The sequence below is a fragment of the Pinus tabuliformis genome, chromosome J, assembly GCF_031772625.1.
Source record: "Pinus tabuliformis cultivar Carrire ecotype Pingquan chromosome J, CPIR1, whole genome shotgun sequence".
NCBI lineage: Eukaryota > Viridiplantae > Streptophyta > Pinopsida > Pinales > Pinaceae > Pinus > Pinus tabuliformis.
Genome location: NC_142295.1, coordinates 800,652,390 through 800,673,954, shown reverse-complemented (window position 1 = coordinate 800,673,954; position 21,565 = coordinate 800,652,390).

Sequence of the window (21,565 nt, the reverse complement as noted above, 5' to 3'; positions counted from 1 at the left end):
ATCTCATGAATCTTATGACATATGACACATCACCATGTTTTTGTTTCTTTCCACTTTTTTTATAGATCTATGTAAACCTTGCTAAAAAAATGTGTTTGATGTTTGAAGGTTGTTTCAAGTGACAATCAATGATTGAAGGACTACACATATCCTACGAATCATCTTCTTCTTATTAAATTGTTTTGGTTGTTTGAGGATAGACACCCATTGGTCTTCGGGAGAAGTTTTAATTAATATACATTTTATTGAACTCGTAGATAAAGGAAGGGACAAAACAATATACACAACCAATTGTGTAGACATTTGTTGCAAGTTTAGCAAATATTTTCCAAACCAAGCGATTGTTTTCATAGTATCAAGGTTTTTTTCCTGATATTCTTCTAGTATATGTTTAAAAGTTGCTATCATGGTTTTATCAAGTTATTTGATGTATGAGCGACAATAGTTCGTTGTTGCATAAGAATCAAGAGCAAATTGAGCATCTACGTTTGCATTCCACATTTTTGGAATATGACGAGAAAAAATATTTGTTCATATGTTAGTTGTGCTTCTTTTCAGTAAAATCATTGTTTGTTTAAATTAGATTTTATGGAATCAATGTATTAATGCTCTGACAAACCCAAATCTCTCAAAAAGGTGTCGAACATATATGTTTCATTGTATTTGGCATGTTCCAATGTTTTGAAAATAAGTTTGGAATTTTTTTTTCGTTTTGTCATCTATGAACTCAATTGGTTCAAGTATAATTATTTTTCTTATTGGGGGAATGGGAAAATTGAACCTACAATGAACCATTTTTTTCCTAAAAGAATTTGTATGATGATGATGTTGAATTGTTTTAAGATCATTTACAAGAATCCGTGAATCACAAGACAAATATCTATCTACAAAATCCTCTATCTTGACATTTGTATTTCTGCCATAGACTGGTGCATTCTTCATCCATAGAAATGCATGGTCATGTTGGCTTCCTATGTTTTGGAATTGTATTATAGAAAAGTGGTCTTGCAATTCACTAAAATACTTGTTATCATGGGAAATTTGTTGTTGTAGGGAACCTACCCTATTATTGTAGTAACAGACAAATGTTACTAGATAATTTCTTAATAAGGTTTTAAGAATGTTTTATATTATCTCATTGTTAGTAGATGTGTTATTTTTGTCCTTCATATGGTTTATGGCTTTAACCAATGGTTTCCAATGGTGGTCACCAGAATTGAAGGAATTAAAGAATGCAAGTGGACCCAATTGTCGTATCATTGCATAGACATTCCTACAAAAACCAAGAAAGTAATCTACGGATGTGTGGATTGTTCTTATTTCCATGTAGCTAACGTTTGATTTAAAATGTGATATAGTTTTGGCTTTGACTTAATATATTTTTCTAGTTGGTTTCTTCCCTTTAGTTGTCCTTTTTGTATTCTTACCCAAATGCAATTAAGAACTAGTTTAAGTATAATGCGTGTTTCCTTATAAAATAAATTTGTGATGTGGTATGCAAAGTCACGGTCTTTGTGCAATATTTCCCATTATGTGATTTTTGATATTTAATTTTTATTGTAATATCATTTAGGTGTTTTTCTCCATAGAAAAGTATGGGGAAGCTCATTTCCTCCAAATATTTATCCTAGAAATTTCCAAATGGCATGTAGCTCTCACTAGGGGCAATGTTTAATTGATTACTTTGAAGATCATAAATACTATGTGATTCTATGAACCCATGCAATAATGTTTTTGTCACTGGCTCTTCATTGTTGTCATTGATGTCATTATTTATTTCAATATCTATCTCAATTACAAGTATACCTATGGCCTCCAAAACTTTTCCTTCCAATTGTCATTTATGACAATCCTCTCCATCTGATAAAGAATGGTTTTTCATAAGCAATGCAATGCTTTCATCATGATCATATGCACCCAAATGTGACCATAAGTGTAAGTTATTTTGTAGCAAAATTTTTATTTATTGCCACAACAATTGTATGAATTTCTTTTATGTCATGTGAAAGGGCATGTTGAATCTAAGATGTGTCAGTGGGGACATTGATTATACCTCTAGATAGACCCATTTGTTTACTTCTATATTTTTGGCCCAATTCTCGTGTTTTCATGAAAGGTAAGTGCGTTGATACTAGTCATTCTTCTAGATCAATTAGTTTTTATAGGATGTGGATACACTTATTGCGCCTAATTTCTCGAAGGCATGAAAGCTTGGGAATATTGCCATGATGCAAGGAATTTTTACAGGGCATGCAATTGTATTCATTTTTTAGTTTGATAAAGTTGCAGTATTTTAGATGCATACCTTTAGTTGCAACATGTTTTTGTAAATAAACTTGTTTATTTTTAATAATATCCTTTCCAAAGAAAGTTCGACAAAAACATGAGAAATTGTAGATAGTCATGTCAACAATTGTCTTTTCAAAGTTTTGTTCAACGAGTGTGACAATGTTCTTTAGTGGGTACATTCTCTTGTATAATGAAGTATAATTGCTTTTGATTTTCTTTTGATGTTTTCTTGGTTCAAGAATTCAATTTCTTGTGTTTCAAAGCTATTGTGCTCTTATATGTATTTATTTCTAGAAACATCAACAGGAAGTGTAATTGTTTTTTGGTTTGGCTTAGTGTTGTTCATAACAATTGTTTTCATTGCATGAAGGGAATTGTTTTTCCCTTCCATAAAATTGGTATTTGTTGAAATAATTGGTAAGATATTCATAAATAGATTTCCTCTATGTTCCAATGGTTCAAAATGATGTTGCACTAGAATTTTATAATATTGAATAACATTAAATGTGCTTTACTTGAAGTTGTTTGTGTTGAATTGAGTCAAAATATCTCCTATATCTATAGACCACACATAAATGTCTAGCCATAAAACATAAGCCATCAAGGTGAAAAGAAAAATGCCACCTTCTATGTCTCCTTTTTCCATATGTGAGTGCTAAAATAAAAATATAGCCTTCCCAATCTGAAACTTTTGTTGCCTTTTTTTGTATTTCAAGTTTGACATAATGGTCTATGCAATTTAATATAAAGGGATGACTTTGAAAAAATATGCTTGATAAAGTTTGGCCCATAATGTGATGAATAAATTCACATAATATTCATGTTTTGTATTCATCGAAGTCCTTGTGGTAGCATCTTGGTCTCTATTTGTGCCCATTGTTGTTCGATAAATGCATGCCATAAAGCATCTATATTTCCTCTAGGACTATTGATATGTGCGATTTATTTTTTGCAAAAGAGTGGCTCAAAATGTCTAGCAAGGGGGTTTTCATCATGAAATAATATGTCATATGTGTGCATTCCTAGAGATGAATTGAAATGCAAGTATGGCATCTTTGGTCTCTTTGACCAAATTTTTATTGGTATTTTGAGCCACTTTGACAACCAATGTATGCAAAAAAGTCTCCCCAAAGCCCCATCTCATTTAATGGGTATTCAAATGAAGTTTATTGCCACATTTGTTGAAGATAAACCTCAGGATCATTGATATTATGCATTTCCATCAATGAATATGTATTTAACTAATTTCTATAAGACAATAATGATTCTTTGCAATTAGTTTGCAAGGAAAACCTAAAATGTTGTATTGTCCCTTTGTCGGAATTCTATAGAAGTATATCTATTATGCAAAATCACTCGGAGAGAATCAAATAAGCAATCTCAGGGAGTAAAACTGAGGTTGTTTAAGGGAGTCAAATTAGGTTTTTCCAAAACAACATTAATATCAAGTTCTTCATGTATGTAAATTTATTTATTTAAGCCATATGCTTGTCTCCATCTTATTGTTTGTTTTGTCCCTAAGGTGCATCCATTTTTTTTCCTTTTCTTTTTGGTATCTACCCAGTATAGTTTTATAAAAACACACACACACACAAAAGAGGAATACATAATTTTTTTTCTTCTAGATATGAAAAAAAAAATTCTATTAATACCATTTACATGTTGGTAAAAAGTGCATATCTTGTATCAAATGGAAATTGTCTAGAATTGTAATGACAACAAGAAAGCTCAATGCGTTCCACCTTATATGTAGATAATATGTTCCCTTGCAAGTAAACATATAATCAAAAAAAAAAAAAAAAAAAAAACATGTTAATGTTTCAAGGTGTTGAGAATCCAAATATTATATTGCTTTGGAGAATGGAAAATCATTATGGCCTCCTTAGGATGGAACTATGAACAACAAAAAACTAAATGAATATCAACATGTAAATCAATAGTGATGCTAAAAACTTTCATATTGTTGCAAGGACACTCATGTTTAAGCTTACATTTAGTGTTTGATTATAGAAAGAGTGAACAACAAGGAAATATGAACGAATATCAACATGTAAACGAATAGTGACACTGTAAACTTGCATCATTGTTGTAAGGAAACTCATGTTTAAGCCCACATTTAGTGGTTGTTTTATTACTCTTCTTGAATTTTCAAAAAAGGTAGAAACCAAGGATCAAAGCTATGGTATCACGAATCAAACTTGTGGTTAAAAGCATACTCAAGGAGGTAATGTCGAAGTCAAACGCACGGGGGAAAGAATTTAAAGTGAAACATGATACCTATCGAACCATGGACGAAGCATAAAATAAAGCGGGTAAAAGATCCTACACTGGTCTAAATACAAGCTAAAGATCGTGTAGTTCCCAGGACAATCACAGTTCATTCCAAATCAACAGCACTCCTGATCAGTCCAGTGGGTGGGAGTTGGGTAGAAGTTAGCCTGCAGGAAACCCTGGAGTTGAAAAGTCAGCGTGTGATCCGACGACCTAGATTCATTTCGGGGGGTGAAGGAGGGACTCTTCCACCTGCAAGATGACCCACCAAAGTACAGTTGGGACCACACACTATATGGGCTAACCCCATTGGCTCTTTATGTTAAGCGAGCACGATATTTAGGAAAAAGGTATTTCGGTGGTCCCCACTCCTGTTCTCCTGTATTCCTCCCCTGACCAATCTCGCCATGCCACATGTCTCCCCCCACCTGACGTCATCACCACATCATCCTACTGTGGCCCTTCTCATTATAAAAGTGACCGCTCTTGCCTTTTTTCTGAAAGTCACTCTCTAGTTCCCGATGCAACCCTCCCCATCAGTCACCTGCACAGGACATCCTGTTCGAGCACCCAGACGACCAAAAGACTTGCTCCCAATGTCATTTTGAACTGTTTCTATAGAATCTAGTTAACCCATCATCCATGACCACTTGTAATTTGTGATTTTACTCATTAAATTGAAGCAAACGACACTTGAAACCCCTAAACCCTATGAGGTCAAGTCCTCTTCCAGCCTCGAACCCTTCATGGACACAGGAGGGCCAAATTTTTGACCTGGCCTATGCTTATCACCTTGTCGACCTTCGTTTGGACCTGTTCAAGCACCATATAAGGGGGGAAGATACCTTCCAAGTAATTGACTTTGGTGTGTACTACCAAAGTACACCTTCAATTCATCACTTCCCTAAATTCGTTTCCTGGCTGACTACGACATACATTGACGAGAAGAATCATTTTGTCTCTACCTCTGGGGCCAAAATACTTGAGATAACCCCTGCGTTGATCCAGAAATCCCTAGTTTTCCTCATCTCTCCTATGATGTAGTCATTTACCGATTTCACCCTAGCTTATCATTTTTTTACCCTTCTACCTAATGAACAACAATATTTTTTGAAAAACATCCTAGCTGCTGGAGTGCAATCTCTACCCCACGTCGATTTTTTCTTAGTCGCCCTCTTCAGTGAGCCCGTTCAACCCATTATATATATAATTTCTTATTTATTGGGGGAAGACAATGCCAATATGACCAACATGACCATCTTGGGATTTATACATAAGATGATGCAGCCCAGTTGTTTTTTTGATATCTCGTCCTACCTACCTATAGCCATATGCTTCCAACTTCATCACTTTCCCACCACTTCTTATTTCCGCTCCTATTCACTTTTGTTCTACATGTTATGTACACCCACGTCAAAGAGTTTGATTGTTTGGGTCTAAGCATGATTACTCGCAATAAGAAAAGGAATTACATCTTTGATTGGAATGTTACGGTCAGGAGAAGACCAAGGATTGGTGGGTACTCTCAGTTCATATCAACCTGTATGACCATTGCATATAGGATTATTCATAGTGTTTCTCCACTAGAATTTCCCCCCAGCAAAAAGAGTTTCTCCAACTTAGTAGAGATGCTATGGTAGGGGACTGGTACCTTTATGAGAATTATATAGAAATTAGGGTTTATGGGTGTGAGCTCTGTCCTCATCACCTTTCTTTATTCATGCCCATTAGACTTTGTACCCTGGAATTTATTAGACAGATCCTCAGTGTAGACATGCTCCATATCGTTTTGGAAAAGAAGGGATATATTTTAAAAATGGGACGACCCGTGGGTCCTTTTGTTGTGAATACAAGAACAACCTTCAAGATAGTTGAGGCCTTACTCGAAAGTATGGATTTTTATAAGGAAGATATCTGGCACTATGATCCCAAGGATGTCATTTCCCAAAGGAGAGAAAAGATAAAAGCCTCAACTTATGTACATGAGCCCAAGCATAAAATCAAATGGAAAGCTAATTATGATTCATGGCCTCTTAATACAGAAATGGAGACGAAGACCCTAGTGACAATGGATAAAGCGTAAAAAAGGACTATTGGCCAAGCTAGGGATGCCGAGATGGAGGATGCACATATAAATAAAAAGGCCAAAAGTCAAGATCCTGACGAAGAAGATGACTTTTGTTACTAAGTTAGTGGAAACATGCCTAAACCAACTTGGTTTTTAGGTGATCTTGGAGGATCCACCTCAAGATGTAGCCTATCCTCAATAGAGATAACTATTCCAAGCACTCAGTGTTGAGTCTTGAAAATGTCATTCATTTCCATTACACTTTCACTATTATGTCCATTATATCACCTCCATTTCACCTGCGTTTCACTACTATGTCACCACATTCATCCCACTTTCATTATCATTGGGCCACATTTATGTTTTTCCAAACTTTATTAATTCTAAGCCTTTTAAGTGAATTTGTGGTTAAAAATTAGAAAATAATGTGCATATGCTTATACCTAACAAATGGGTTGAGATTGTTGACACGTGTAGGTTGAAAGGAGGCTTCTAGAAGACCCTTATGTGGCACTCTAAGGCCAAATTCGAATTTGAGTGGAAAGAATCATGGGATCATGAGGATATGTGTCACATCTCCTAATTGTATTGTAACTCTAAGAAGACATGTGTCTTATCAGTTCCTATTTTGATTAGGACTCTAGAGGTAGAGGGAGAGATTCATGGACTCTCATTAATGAGATGGCTTCTCATCTTTTTGTATAAATAGGAGACCTATCTCCTTCATTTGTTAGTTCTTTAACTTGGAGTTTGTAGTTCTTCCTTGATGGCTTTTGAAAGCTTTGGAGAGCTTTGTTGTACTTTGTGATTTTGAAGAATTTGAATAAAGCTTTGATGTTCTCAACATGGAAGGAGATGTGAAGTATATGTCATGGAGCACATTAGAATGTAAGGTAGAGTAAATTTCATTTTGTAATTTTGCTTTGATTTCATTATGTCATTTGATTGCTTTCAAGTTTAATAGATTAGATTTTCTATTCATGCAATTTTAATTCATGTAAGTGTGTTCAACCGGTTGATTGTATATTAGTTTTTCTTTATATATTTTTGTATCAACTAGTGACATGAGATTAACCTCTCTGCTGATTTTGCTTTTCTTAGTTTTTTTTTTTTTTTTTTAAATTCTAGTTCTGTTTTGATTTCAGTCTTATTTACTTGCTTTGTTAGTTAGTTTAGAAATCAACTTGCTCATGTCATTGACGGTTACCTCCTAAAGCCATAGCGGGACTAATGGTGAGGGATCGAATTATGAATGTGTAATTTGATTTTAGTTTTACTTTTATGCAATTAGATATTAAATTTCTCATATCATTTGACGGTTACCTCCGAAAGCCATAGCGGGACTAATGGTGAGGGATCAAATTATGAACGTGTAATTTGATTTTAGTTTTACTTTTCTACAATTAGATATTAAATTGCTCATATCATTGACGGTTACCTCTGAAAGCCATAGCGGGACTAATGGCGAGGGATCGAATTATGAATGTGTAATTTGATTTTAGTTTTACTTTTCTGCAATTAGATATTAAATTTCTCATATCATTGACAGTTACCTCCGAAAGCCATAGCGGGACTAATGGCGAGGGATTGAATTATGAATGTGTAATTTGATTTTAGTTTTACTTTTCTTCAATTAGATATTAAATTGCTCATATCAGTGACGGTTACCTCCGAAAACCATAGCGGGACTAATGGCGAGGGATCGAATTATGAATGTGTAATTTGATTTTAGTTTTACTTTCCTTGCAACTTTTTATTTCTTTGAGTGCAATAGCTTAACTTTTATTTTCATATTTAGACAAGTAGTAGAGACAGTGATTTCAAGATCAGTATTTCATCTTTTGTTTGATTGAAGTAGCTACATACTTACACTTTGTTTAAGTACTAATTCCATCAATAACATGTTTTGGAATCTTTTGAAGTGCTAAGTTTTGGAAGTTACCATTAGGGACATAGACCTTGTCTTGAAATCTACATCCATACTTGACCTTTAAAAGTATTCTTAAGACCTTAGAATAGGATTTCCATTTGCATTAGATACTTTAGGAGATCAACAAGAACAAAACCCCAAAACAAAACAAAAACTATAAAACAACGAAGTAATAAAAAGGTTAACTAAGCACATATGGTGCACTACACTTCATCAGTTTACGATACCCGGATTGATAATTTATGTAGAGCAATTTAAGACGTTAAATTGACTAGACATTTTGGTGCCGTTGCCGGGGAAGTGTAATTAGGAGACCTTATTTCTTACATCTAAAACAAAATTAATAATTCTTGAGTATGCTCTCCTCCTGCACTTTGTATGATCTCGAGGATCAGAAAAATAATTGTTATGTAAAAAAAAATTAATAATTCTTGAGTATGCTCTCCTCCTGCACTTTGTGTGATCTGGAGGATCAGAAAAAGAATTGTTATGTTAAAAAAAAAATAGGAGACAAAATAAACTTCATCATTTCAATTGATTAAAAAAAAAAAATCAAACCCAATTGCTTTGATAGATTCAACTGTCCAAGATTGACTGATTATGGTTTGTAGTGGTCCTTAAAACACTGTATCCTGTTTTAATAAGGTTTTGGAATGTAGCCTGATTCCGCAGCTAGTTGAGAATTCCGCAGCTGATTTCAAGGTTTAGCAGGTTACAGGCATCCAATGAAGAAACCGACCACATGGGCATCTCCAGAATGATACCGACATGGATCTTATCCTAGTCACCCAGCCCAGATTGATAAAAAGATGAGCTTAAGACCTCAATCAAAGTCCTACTTTTAGCATGTTTTCCTTGAAGTCTTTGTTGCCTGAAATTGAAAATCATTAATCCTTTTTATAAATTTACAATTTTAGAGAGAAAAGAAAAACAATCTATGGCTATCTTCAATCTGAGCTTTCACTGTGGCTTCAACAAGAAAATCTGCATCCCTGTTCAAGTTTTGACCTTAAAACAAACCTGCAAAAGCATAAAAAAAAAACCTGCAGATCTATGGAGTTAACTAAGATCAACTCAAATAATTATGCCATAGCTTGGAATAGAATGCATTATCTATTTGGCAGAATTCATTATCTATTATCTATGTGGCTGAATTGCAACCATGGCTTCCACACAGAATGCGTAGACAAATGGATTCATTCTAACTCTTCCTGCCCTACTTGTAGACATTGTCTTCATTTTGGCTTTAAAACAAAGGGAAAGCACATTCAAATCAACAAATTATATCTTTTACATGCTCAAATTCATCAACCAAGAACTTCTCAGGAGTGTGATGTAATTGTTGACTTAGAATTTGGGGTTAATCGATTTACAATTCCTTGATCAAATTATTCTGAGAGTGCACCTCTGTTTGAAGTGATGCTATACCAGAGGAAGGGAAGGAAAACCAGTCAAGCCAAAAACCAAACCATCTTATGCTACAGTGGTTGTTCCTGTTGTCGATGAAGCAACTATTCTCTGTACTAAAAATTGCAAAACCAACCATAGCTCAGACTTAGTTTGCTTCTACGAAAACATGGGATAATTACTGTAGAAAATCTTCACTCGCTGCCACTGGTTTACTATAGATATTGCAAACATATTTGGCACAACAACTCATAAAATGTAGAACAGTAAAAGACATTAACTCAGAAAAACGTAAACAACAAAAAAAATGTCAAACTTCACATGCAAGATTTGGTCAAACAGAGATGAATCAGAAAAAAAGAAAACATGGGTTTTTTCGCTAGCAGGGTCAATTAGATAACCCAAAAACCGTTTTAAGAGATTTGTGGTGGTATGGGAGAAATCCTCCGTTCTTTGGAGCCCCTTTTTGCCTGCCGCGTGCAAAAAAATGGATTTTAATGAACAGGTTGTGATTTAATTCAGCGTGCCTGAGGAAGGGAGTTCTAATTAGGAAACAACTGTGTGTTGGCATCTAAAACTTGATTACACGCCGTCCATATTTAATCAACTCATACTTCCTCATACCTGTCAGACATGTCCGAATCCACAAAGACTTCCATAACCGTTCCACGACCTTTTGCATTTATTTTCAAATGGCTTCATGATCAGCCATCGGATTTAACTCATGTTGGTATACTTTGACACTCCACCTGTAATTATGGGGATGTAATTGATTTGATCACACCGCACAAATTCTACAGCCGTCCAATTTAAAACTCTGCACTGTTCTATTGAGGTTACATTTGCATTTCTACCCTGTTCACATAAGCTTCCACTCCGCTCTATTCCCGCCACTTGTTCTCTGTTTCTCCATTTACCATCACTGGATTTTTCTCCATAAAACCGTGTCAATTCCCCGCTAATACATAATGAATTTTTTTTCTTCATCCATCATTCACGCAGACATATTTTAAAGGCAGGAGGAAATGAATGTTTTTTTTTTGTTGAAGAGCAGAACTGGAAGGGCAAGGAATTACACGGAATTGAAGATCAATTCATCTTAGAAACTGAAGGGGATTCTTGCGAACTCTGGCAATCCCTGTGTGATCATAGTATCTAAGAACGAGGGTCAAGGAGATTTCACTACAGTCCAGGCTGCTGTCAATACAGTTCCAACAAATAATATGCACCCTGTTGCTATTAATATCAAATCTGGCATTTATAAGGAGAAGGTGAAATGTTATTATCAAACATGACCTTAGTATCCTTGATTATTTATTGAACTTTATCTGTTGTTTGTATGAGAAGCCCATGGCTTATTGTGTAGTAACATTGGCATTTTCAGTTAGAGAAGGGATCAATATCACTTTGGTTTTATTTCAACTGAAAACCTCCATTTTAAAGATGAATCACTCACTTTTAAGGTTGCAGAAACTCCACAAGAACGCGCGGAAGAGATAAAAAGCTATGCACGACACAAGTATCCAAAATATGCGTAAAATGGATGGTTGACTGTTTCAGCCACTTTCCGTAGCTGATTCAACTTTCCGTAGCTGTTTTTGTTAAACTCTAGGTTGCAGGTGCCATCAAGAAAAGAAGCCACGTGGGTAGCTGGGGGAATGTCAGTACATGGATGGTGTCCTATACATTTGATCCAATTTGATGAAAAAGACCCCGGTCAAAGGGAATTCAAATTGTGTGTTATCACTAAGTCGACACACTAAGTCGCTGCATGTCAAGAAAAAAATAATAATTTTGAATCAATGAAATGAATAAGTTATTTGCTCACTTTTATGAAGGTATTGATTAATTTTGGACTAAATTATGATGAAAGATGAATGGCTAACTTTTTATTCAAGATTTTTAGCTGCAGAAACCGTGCACATTCTGCAACTAAAGTCCAACTCCGCAGATTGAAAAAAAAAACTTCCTTGTTCAAATCAGCCTAACTTTTTCATACGAAATCAGATTTTAATGATTTAAGTACCATTGGAAAGATCTCAACAAGATATACACAATGAAAAATCCATCATTAGAGTTTGAAATGGAAAATAATGAAATAAATTGCTGAAAAGAAGCAACATCAACTTGGGGCACTAATTCCAAATAAGGTATAAATTCTTTTGATTTTTCCTTTGAGGACTTGTTTCATTAATATAAATTCTCAATTTTGTGTGTAAATATCATAAATAGAGAGACTGTCCATCTCTATTCTTTGATAATATTATATTCCATTGTAGAAAAAGTATTAGTTTTTTTGCAGGTTTGAGGAGGAAGGACAAATGACTACAAGAGAATGGTGTCTCTCTAAGAGATCAATTTGTTTCATAAGAGGATGATCAACAACTAAGAGGAAATATGCTAATACAAAATCAGATCCAAACACTTGAAAAACTTTCAGATACTATTGTCTCCATCACATCCATACTTCATAATAAACCATTCACCTCATTTCACTCCATATTTTCCATTTACATTCACATACACTTTCCATCTCTTTTTCTCCATTCATAACCCACAAATAAAAGCAAGAGGCTCATTCACATGTTTATTGCCCTTTGCCACTTCTGCTCTCCATTGCCATTTTTCGTTTTCATCTTCCATTTCCTATCATTTTCATTTCACAAATAAGCCCTACTTCAATGCAAATTATTGAGTCCATAGTCCTTTGAGTCTAAGTTCTTTGTAAAAACACCTTGAGGCTTGCATGCCTTAATGGCAAGTCCTCATGCTGACAAACAATGGGAATACATTAATGTCCCTTGTTCGTTAGATCTTCTAGGTGACTCGACATCGGCAAATTCATTCGTACCTAGCAAGATGTGTTTGGGCATCTTGACTCTCATTGTCATCAATGGTGAGAGTTCTCGTGTTGACTAATGGCATCCATTAATGGTCACTAAGTCAACAATTTCGTGCTATGTTCGACATTAGAACATCTTTTCACATAGTAGGAATTGTGCCAATGAGTTTTGAAGACACGAAGACTATTATTTTAAGCATTTTGGCGCAGATTCAGCAAGTTTTAGTAGAAGCAATAAAAATTCATCTTATTTCTCTATCCATGACTCATCTTGTTCAGCCACTTGAAGAAGAATATGATCACAATTTTTCAGCCACCACACATACAACTCATCCATTCCAAAAGGTAAGTGAAGGTACATCATTTCTTAACTTTTGACCATAGAATTCCATAAAAAGCTAGAATGATAATTGTTGGAAAAACATTTCTCTTCCTCATTTCATAAAATTGTCAATACCATCAGCTGGGGGGGGGGGGGGGGAATACATTCATCTTCATATCTTGCCATGGCCATACCATATTCAGGAACCCACATACTTCCAACATATATTAAATATTACATTGTTATTATGAGCATACAATGGCTTTTCAAAAAAGTGCTTAAAGGATAAATTGGATACAAACAAAATCATGGTTGTCACACAAGAACCAACCATCATGCAATCCAATAAAGATATACTTTGCAAAAAAAAATAATCAAAATATCATTATGCAAAGTTCAAAGATCAGAATAGAATGCAACAAAAGAAAAAAAATTGGTTGTAACACAAGAACCAACCATGTTGCAATTCAAGTAAAACACTTTGCAGAAATATGAAGTTATCAAATGATATCATGCAAAGTTAAGCCAAAGCTCAAGGATCAAAAGAGTTAATGTAATATATATTGCATGAGGACATGCAATAGCTTCAGTTAGGAAGTATGTTGAGTCTTGAAAATGTCATTCATTTCCATTACACTTTCACTATTAAGCCCATTATATCACCTCCATTTCACCTGCATTTCACTACTATGTCATCACATTCATCCCACTTTCATTATCATTGGGCCACATTTATGTTTTTGCAAACTTTATTAATTCTAAGTTTTTTAAGTGAATTTGTGGTTAAAAATTAGAAAATAATGTGCATATGCTTATACTTAACAAATGGGTTGAGATTGTTGACATGTGTAGGTTGAAAGGAGGCTTCTAGAAGACCCTTATGTGGCACTCTAAGGCCAAATTCGAATTTGAGTGGAAAGAATTATGGGATCATGAGGATATGTGTCACATCTCCTAATTGTATTGTAACTCTAAGAAGACATGTGTCTTATCAGTTCCTATTTTGATTATTACTCTAGAGGTAGAGGGAGAGATTCATGGACTCTCATTAATGAGATGGCTTCTCATCTTTTTGTATAAATAGGAGACCTCTCTCCTTCTTTTGTTAGTTCTTTAGCTTGGAGTTTGTAGTTCTTCCTTGATGGATTTTGAAAGCTTTGGAGAGCTTTGTTGTACTTTGTGATTTTGAAGAATTTGAATAAAGCTTTGATGTTCTCAACATGGAAGGAGATGTGAAGTGGATGTCATGGAGCACATTAGAATGTAAGGTAGAGTAGATTTCATTTTGTAATTTTGCTTTGATTTCATTATGTCATTTGATTGCTTTCAAGTTTGATAGATTAGATTTTCCATTCATGCAATTTTAATTCATGTAAGTGTGTTCAACCGGTTGATTGTATATTAGTTTTTCTTTACATATTTTTGCATCAACTAGTGACATGAGATTAACCTCTTTGTTGATTTTTCTTTTCTTAATTTTTTTTTTAAATTCCAGTTCTGTTTTGATTTCAGTCTTCTTTACTTGCTTTGTTAGTTAGTTTAGAAATCAACTTGCTCATGTCATTGACGGTTACCTTCGAAATCCATAGTGGGACTAATGGCGAGGGATCGAATTATGAATGTGTAATTTGATTTTAGTTTTACTTTTCTACAATTAGATATTAAATTGCTCATATCATTTGACGGTTACCTCCAAAAGCCATAGCGGGACTAATGGCGAGGGATCGAATTATGCACGTGTAATTTCATTTTAGTTTTACTTTTTTGAAATTAGATATTAAATTTCTCATATCATTGACGGTTACCTTCGAAAGCCATAGCGGGACTAATGGTGAGGGATCGAATCATGAATGTGTAATTTGATTTTAGTTTTACTTTTCTGCAATTAGATATTAAATTGCTCATACCATTGACGGTTACCTTCGAAATCCATAGCGAGACTAATGGCGAGGGATTGAATTATGAATGCGTAATTTGATTTTAGTTTTATTTTCTGCAATTAGATATTAAATTGCTCATATCATTGACTGTTACCTCCGAAAGCCATAGCGGGACTAATGGTGAGCGATCGAATTATCATTGTGTAATTTGATTTTAGTTTTACTTTCCTTGCAATTTTTGATTTCTTTGAGTGCAATAGCTTAATTTTTATTTCTGTATTTAGACAAGCAGCAGAGAAAGTGATTTCATGATCAGTATTTTATCTTTTGTTTGATTGAAGTAGCTGCATACTTACACTTTGTTTAAGTACTAATTCCATCAATAACATGTTTTGGGATCTTTTGAAGTGCTAAGTTTTGGAAGTTACCATTAGGGACATAGACCTTGTCTTGAAATCTACATCCATTCTTGACTTTTAAAAGTATTCTTAAGACCTTAGAATAGGATTTCCACTTGCATTAGATACTTTAGGAGATCAACAAGAACAAAACCCCAAAACAAAACAAAAACTATAAAACAACGAAGTAAGAAAAAGGTTAACTAAGTACATATGGTGCACCACACTTCATCAGTTTACGATACCCGGATTGATAATTTTTGTAGAGCAATTTAAGACGTTAAATTGACTAGACATTTTGGCGCCGTTGCTGGGGAAGTGTAATTAGGAGACCGTATTTCTTACATCTAAAAAAAATTAATAATTCTTGAGTATGTTCTCCTCTTGCACTTTGTGTGATCTGGAGGATCAGAAAAATAATTGTTATGTAAAAAAAAATTTAATAATTCTTGAGTATGCTCTCCTCCTACACTTTGTGTGATCTGGAGGATCAGAAAAAGAATTATTATGTTAAAAAAAAATTGGAGACAAAATAAACTTCATCATTTCAATTGATTCAAAAAAAAATAAAAAATCAAACCCAACTGCTTTGATAGATTCAGCTATCCAAGATTGACTGGTTATGGTTTGTAGTGGTCCTTAAAACACTGTATCTTGTTTTAATAAGGTTTTGGAATGTAGCCTGATTCCGTAGTTAGTTGAGAATTCCGCAGCTGATTTCAAGGTTTAGCAGGTTACAGGCGTCCAATGAAGAAATCGACTACATGGGCATCTCCAGAATTGTCCTGACATGGATCCTATCCTAGTCACCCATCCCAGACTGATAAAAAGATGAGCTTAAGACCTCAATCAAAGTCCTACTTTTAGCATGTTTTCCTTGAAGTCTTTGCTGCCTGAAATTGAAAATCATTAATCCTTTTTATAATTTACAATTTCAGAGAGAAAATAAAAACAATCTATGGCTATCTTCAATCTGAGCTTTCACTGTGGATTCAACAAGAAAATCTACATCCCTGTTCAAGTTTTGACCTTAAAACAAACCTGCAAAAGCATAAAAAAAAAAACCTGCAGATCTATGGAATTACTAAGATCAACTCAAATAATTATGCCATAGCTTGGAATAAAATGCATTATTTATTTGACAGAATTCATTATCTATTATCTATGTGGTTGAATTGCAACCATGGCTTCCACACATAATGCGTAGACGAATGGATTCATTCTAACTCTTTTTGCCCTACTTGTAGACATTGTCTTCATTTTGGCTTTAAAACAAAGGGAAATCACATTCAAATCAACAAATTATATCTTTGACAAGCTCAAATTCATCAACCAAGAACTTCTCAGGAGTGCGATGTAATCTTTGACTTAGAATTTTGGGTTAATCGATTTACAATTCCTTGATCAAATTATTCTGAGAGTGCACCTCTGTTTGAAGTGATGCTATACCGGAGGAAGGGAAGGAAAACCAGTCAAGCCAAAAACCAAACCATCTTATGCTACAGTAGTTGTTGCTGTCGTCGATGAAGCAGCTATACTCTATACTAAAAATTGCAAAACCACTCATAGCTCAGACTTAGTTTGCTTCTACGAAAACACGGGATAATTACTATAGAAAATCTTCACTCGCCGGCACTGGTTTACTGTAGAAAAAGCAAACACATTTGCCACAACAATTCATAAAATGCAGAACAGTAAAAGACATTAACTCAGAAAAACGTAAACAACAAAAACACGCATGATTTGGCCAAACAGAGACGAATTTGAAAAAAAGAAAACATGGGTTTTTTCGCAGGCAAAAAGAGATTTGTGGCGGTTTGGGAGAAATCCTCGGTTCTTTGGAGCCCATTTTTGCCTGCCGCGTGCAGAAAAATGGATTTTAATGAACAGGTTGTGATTTAATTCGGCGTGCCTGAGGAAGGGCGTTCTAATTAGGAAACAACTGTGTGTTGGCATCTAAAACTTGATTGCACGCCTCCCATATTTAATCAACTCATACTTCCTCACACCTGTCAGACGTGTCCAAATCCATGAAGACTTCCATAACCGTTCCACGACCTTTTGCATTTATTTTCAAATGGCTTCATGATCAACCATCAGATTTAACTCATGTTGTCTATACTTTGACACTCCACCTGTAATTATGGGGATGTAATTGATTTGATCATGCCGCACAAATTCTACAGCCGTCCAATTTAAAACTCTGCACTGTTCTATTGAAGTTACATTTGCATTTCTACCCTGTTCACATAAGCCTCCACTCCGCTCCGTTCCCGCCATTTGTTCTCTGTTTCTCCATTTACCATCAGTGGATTTTTCTCCATAAAACCGTGTCAATTCCCCGCTAACACATAATGAATTTTTTTTCTTCATCCATCATTCGCGCAGACTTATTTTAAAGGCAGGAGGAAAGGAATGTTTTTTTTTTTTTTGTTGAAGAGCAGAACCGGAAGGGCAAGGAATTACATAGAATTGAAGATCAGTTCATCATAGAAACTGAAGGGGATTCTTGCGAACTCTAGCAATCCTTGTGTGATCATAGTATCTAAGAACGAAGGTCAAGGAGATTTCACTACAGTCCTATTGAGGGCCCTGAAATCGGGTCAACAACAAGGGGGATACCCACCCGGTTCGGAACTTGGTTGGCAGCTCCTTGTCCGTTTGGTATAGCGGGTCCGACTGGGGATAATGGGACCAGTTTCCCAATGCTGTGGGGTGTGTGTGTGTGTGTAGAGTTTGATGATGCTGATCTAGAAGTATTTTAAGCTAATTTAATTCTAACTTCTAAACTGACTCTATGCTATTGTAATCTAACAAAAACAACACATCTAATCTACGCTAACCCGGGGTGTATTTATTTTATTATGCGATCTAAAAAGATTTCGAACGATAACTGGTAATAAAGATCATTCAACTATCATAAGAATATAAATCAATTAAGATAAACCATTCTGCATAAAAAGTTAGGCAAAACAGTTGTGAACAGCATATCGCATAATAAGTTATTCATATGTCAAGCACAAATAAATGACTCCACCGTACATAAGTGCCAAATGGTAACCCACACATTCATACATTAACATATAAACAACTAAAACTGCATATCACTTCTAGGAATATAAGCGGAAATTGGTCAAGAGATAAAAGTACCATTTATGACTGGTTTCACTCATAAACTTCAAGCAATAACGATTTATCTCTACTTGTTCTAATATCTACTAAGAGTACAGAAGTGCAACATCAGTAGCAGACATTAAAATGCAAACATAAATAAATCTCAATCCATCCATTCATCAAAAACCCCCTCCGAGGGTGCAAAAGTGCATGTTCTGAGGACAAGTTTTTTGACAAATTTCCGGACCCTTCTCCAAATGCCATTAGAAGGGTTAAATACTATTAACTAATTAATCTTAATTACACAAATTTAGGAAACGGCTTCAAATGACCGCCCTTTTACTAAAACAAATTTATTTCTAAAAATTGAATCTAATTTCTAATCGATTCTGTATCTGCTCCTTAGTGCTGTAATCAATGCAACGTTCGCCTGGAAAGAGTCGGCTGGTTGTCTTCTCCTTTCGTTCGAGCGATAAAAGTAGAAATAACAAGAGCTGGCACCTCTTTCTGACAAACTAGAAGATATTTTCGAAAATCTTCCTCTGGCTGGGTGTATTCGCTGTGTGTATACTTAGTATAACCCAGATTTCTTTCAAACTGATTGTGCTGTTGCTATTTCGGTTTCCGGCCGTGCGAATGACTCAATGAGTTAGGGATTTCGTTGCCTGGACAATCTTCTGTATTGAAAATTGCTTCCGTTCTTTGTTCCAAGCTTTTCTGGAGCGTCCTCCCTCTTTAACGTTTTTCTTTTTGCTTTACCCAGTCTGAGCTTCAGGATCTTTTGTAAACATGCTGCTTTTGTGCGCCTTTGACTCTGAGTCTTGGATAGTCTATTTCCATCAGTATCTGTTGAGTGATACTCTGGAATCCGCGGTCCTGCTGCATGCGACAACCATTTGCAAAGGCATCTCCTCTCTGTTCTCCTAGTATTGGCGCTTTCCCCTTTTCCTTAGATGTTTCCTGCATATTGATTTATATTAGTTGCTGTCTTACAGTTTACGCAAAGGAAAAAGAAATGACGAATAGATTGACATGAAAGCTTTAAGTTCTAATGAATGCATAATCATGACACTCATAATGACTTGACTCTTCGAAAAACGCGACACAATCATTCTTGGATATTCAGGCGTACAATCATTAATTTCCCTTAAGGTTCGCGCTCAATTCTGGGTTTACAGACTATGTCAAGGAAATCTTGCGATGAGTGGTTTCTGCGATTCGCATCGCAGTATCGAGGATTGCGATGTCAAGAAGTGTCATCGCAGGAATTGATAGTCTCATTCATCGTAGATCGCAACTCGTAAGATCGCAGATCGCAGATCGCAAGATCGCGTTTTTCATTCAATCAATGTGTGCTGCTTATGCGATGTTGCGATATGCGATGTCGCATATCGACCGTCGGCGATTCCTTAAGATCTTTCATTTAAGAGTGCCTTCAATATATGCGATGCGATGAATTTCGCGTCGCTTCTTTGCAGCTTGTTCATGCGCATAGGAAACGCTTGACTCTCTTTTCGCAATGCGATCTAGCTTTAGGGAGTTAAAATACAAAAATTTTGATAAAAATATTTTTTGGATTTTTTGTTAAGGGTCCCCCTTTGCTTTGTGTTATTGCTAATATCAAACAAAGAGGGGGGTTGTTGGTGACCACAACAATGGCGATTCACTGTGAAGAACCAGTTATCTCTGCTTTTCTATTGAATTTCCACTTCCGAAACAGAAAAAGTTTCATATGCCTAAATTTTGTTATGCACAGATAGAGTACATTACTCCTTATCCTGTCAATGATACTTTGTCTCAACCTTTTCATATTCCAATTGTCTGCTTCCTCAGGCTTAGTTCTTGCATTCATACTAGACATTACTTGGTCTTTTTAGAGATAAAATAAGGTCTTCTCTGCGTACTGGATTTTTAAAATATGCTCATTTGTCGTAGGTAGAGCCTCTACTGCCCGCAAGCGTCCATAGCCTCGACAGGGTTACCATGTTATCCAACAATGATCCTTTTTCCTGCTTGAGGTTATTTACAATATTTCAGAGAAAAATCCTTTTTGACACTTTTTCCTTTTTTATTCTCTAAAGAACAATGTCTTGGTTTGGTGGCCAAATTATGACACAGTCATTCACTTGATTTACACTTTTGCTGAACAAGCTGGCTCGTGATGAGACCCCTTGTCTTTTGATTGCAACAATCTTGAGTCGTTGCCCTGTTTTGATAGACAGTATTGGCAAAGTCAGCAAGTTATAATATCTGTGATCATGATAAGCCGGCTCGTGATGAGACCTCTTATTCTTTGAGATATAGTGTTTTCTCGGATTGTTTCTTTGAATGCTGCGGTTTCCTTTAGCAGGGAGGAAGTCATTGTTTTTCCTTAAGAAAGCTCTGGACGACAATAATAGAGTTTGAAAACAGCAGCTTTACAGAGAATATTTATTTTATTATTGATGATACCTTTCATTGTGCTGATATAAAACAGTTTTTTCTTTTACCAAAGGTTGCTTTCATCAAAGTTTTTCTTTGAGGTTGAAACTAACATCATATTTAGGCTAAAGTTAACTCTATTTGTCAATAATAAAAATCAGATTTTTCGAAAAGTTTTGCTATTTGTACAAGCGAAATCAAAATCTGATAGAGGATTGGTGTGCTCTTTCATGAATCCTTTTTGATGATCATTTACAACCGGTTTTATTTATTAGAAAGAGAAAAACAAAAATAAAAAACTAAAACTATCCTACAAAAATAGAAGAATGATCTTCTATGGAAAATACATTTTAAGAATCTGTCCATTGACAGGCAAAGAATCTCTTCTACCTGCCAAATCCTGCAACACAAATGTCGATGGGCCTATGACTTCTACAATCTGAAAAGGACCAAGCCACAGCTTCTGAAATTTCGTATGCTTGCCCTTTTCTTCATGAGCCTTATCCCATTTCAAAACTAAATCTCCCATCTGAAAGTTTTTTCTGGTCATTATGCTTGAGTCAAAAGAGGATTTTATTAGCGCTTGGTGGTGAGCATGGGTTTTCTTAGCTTGTTCTCGTCGT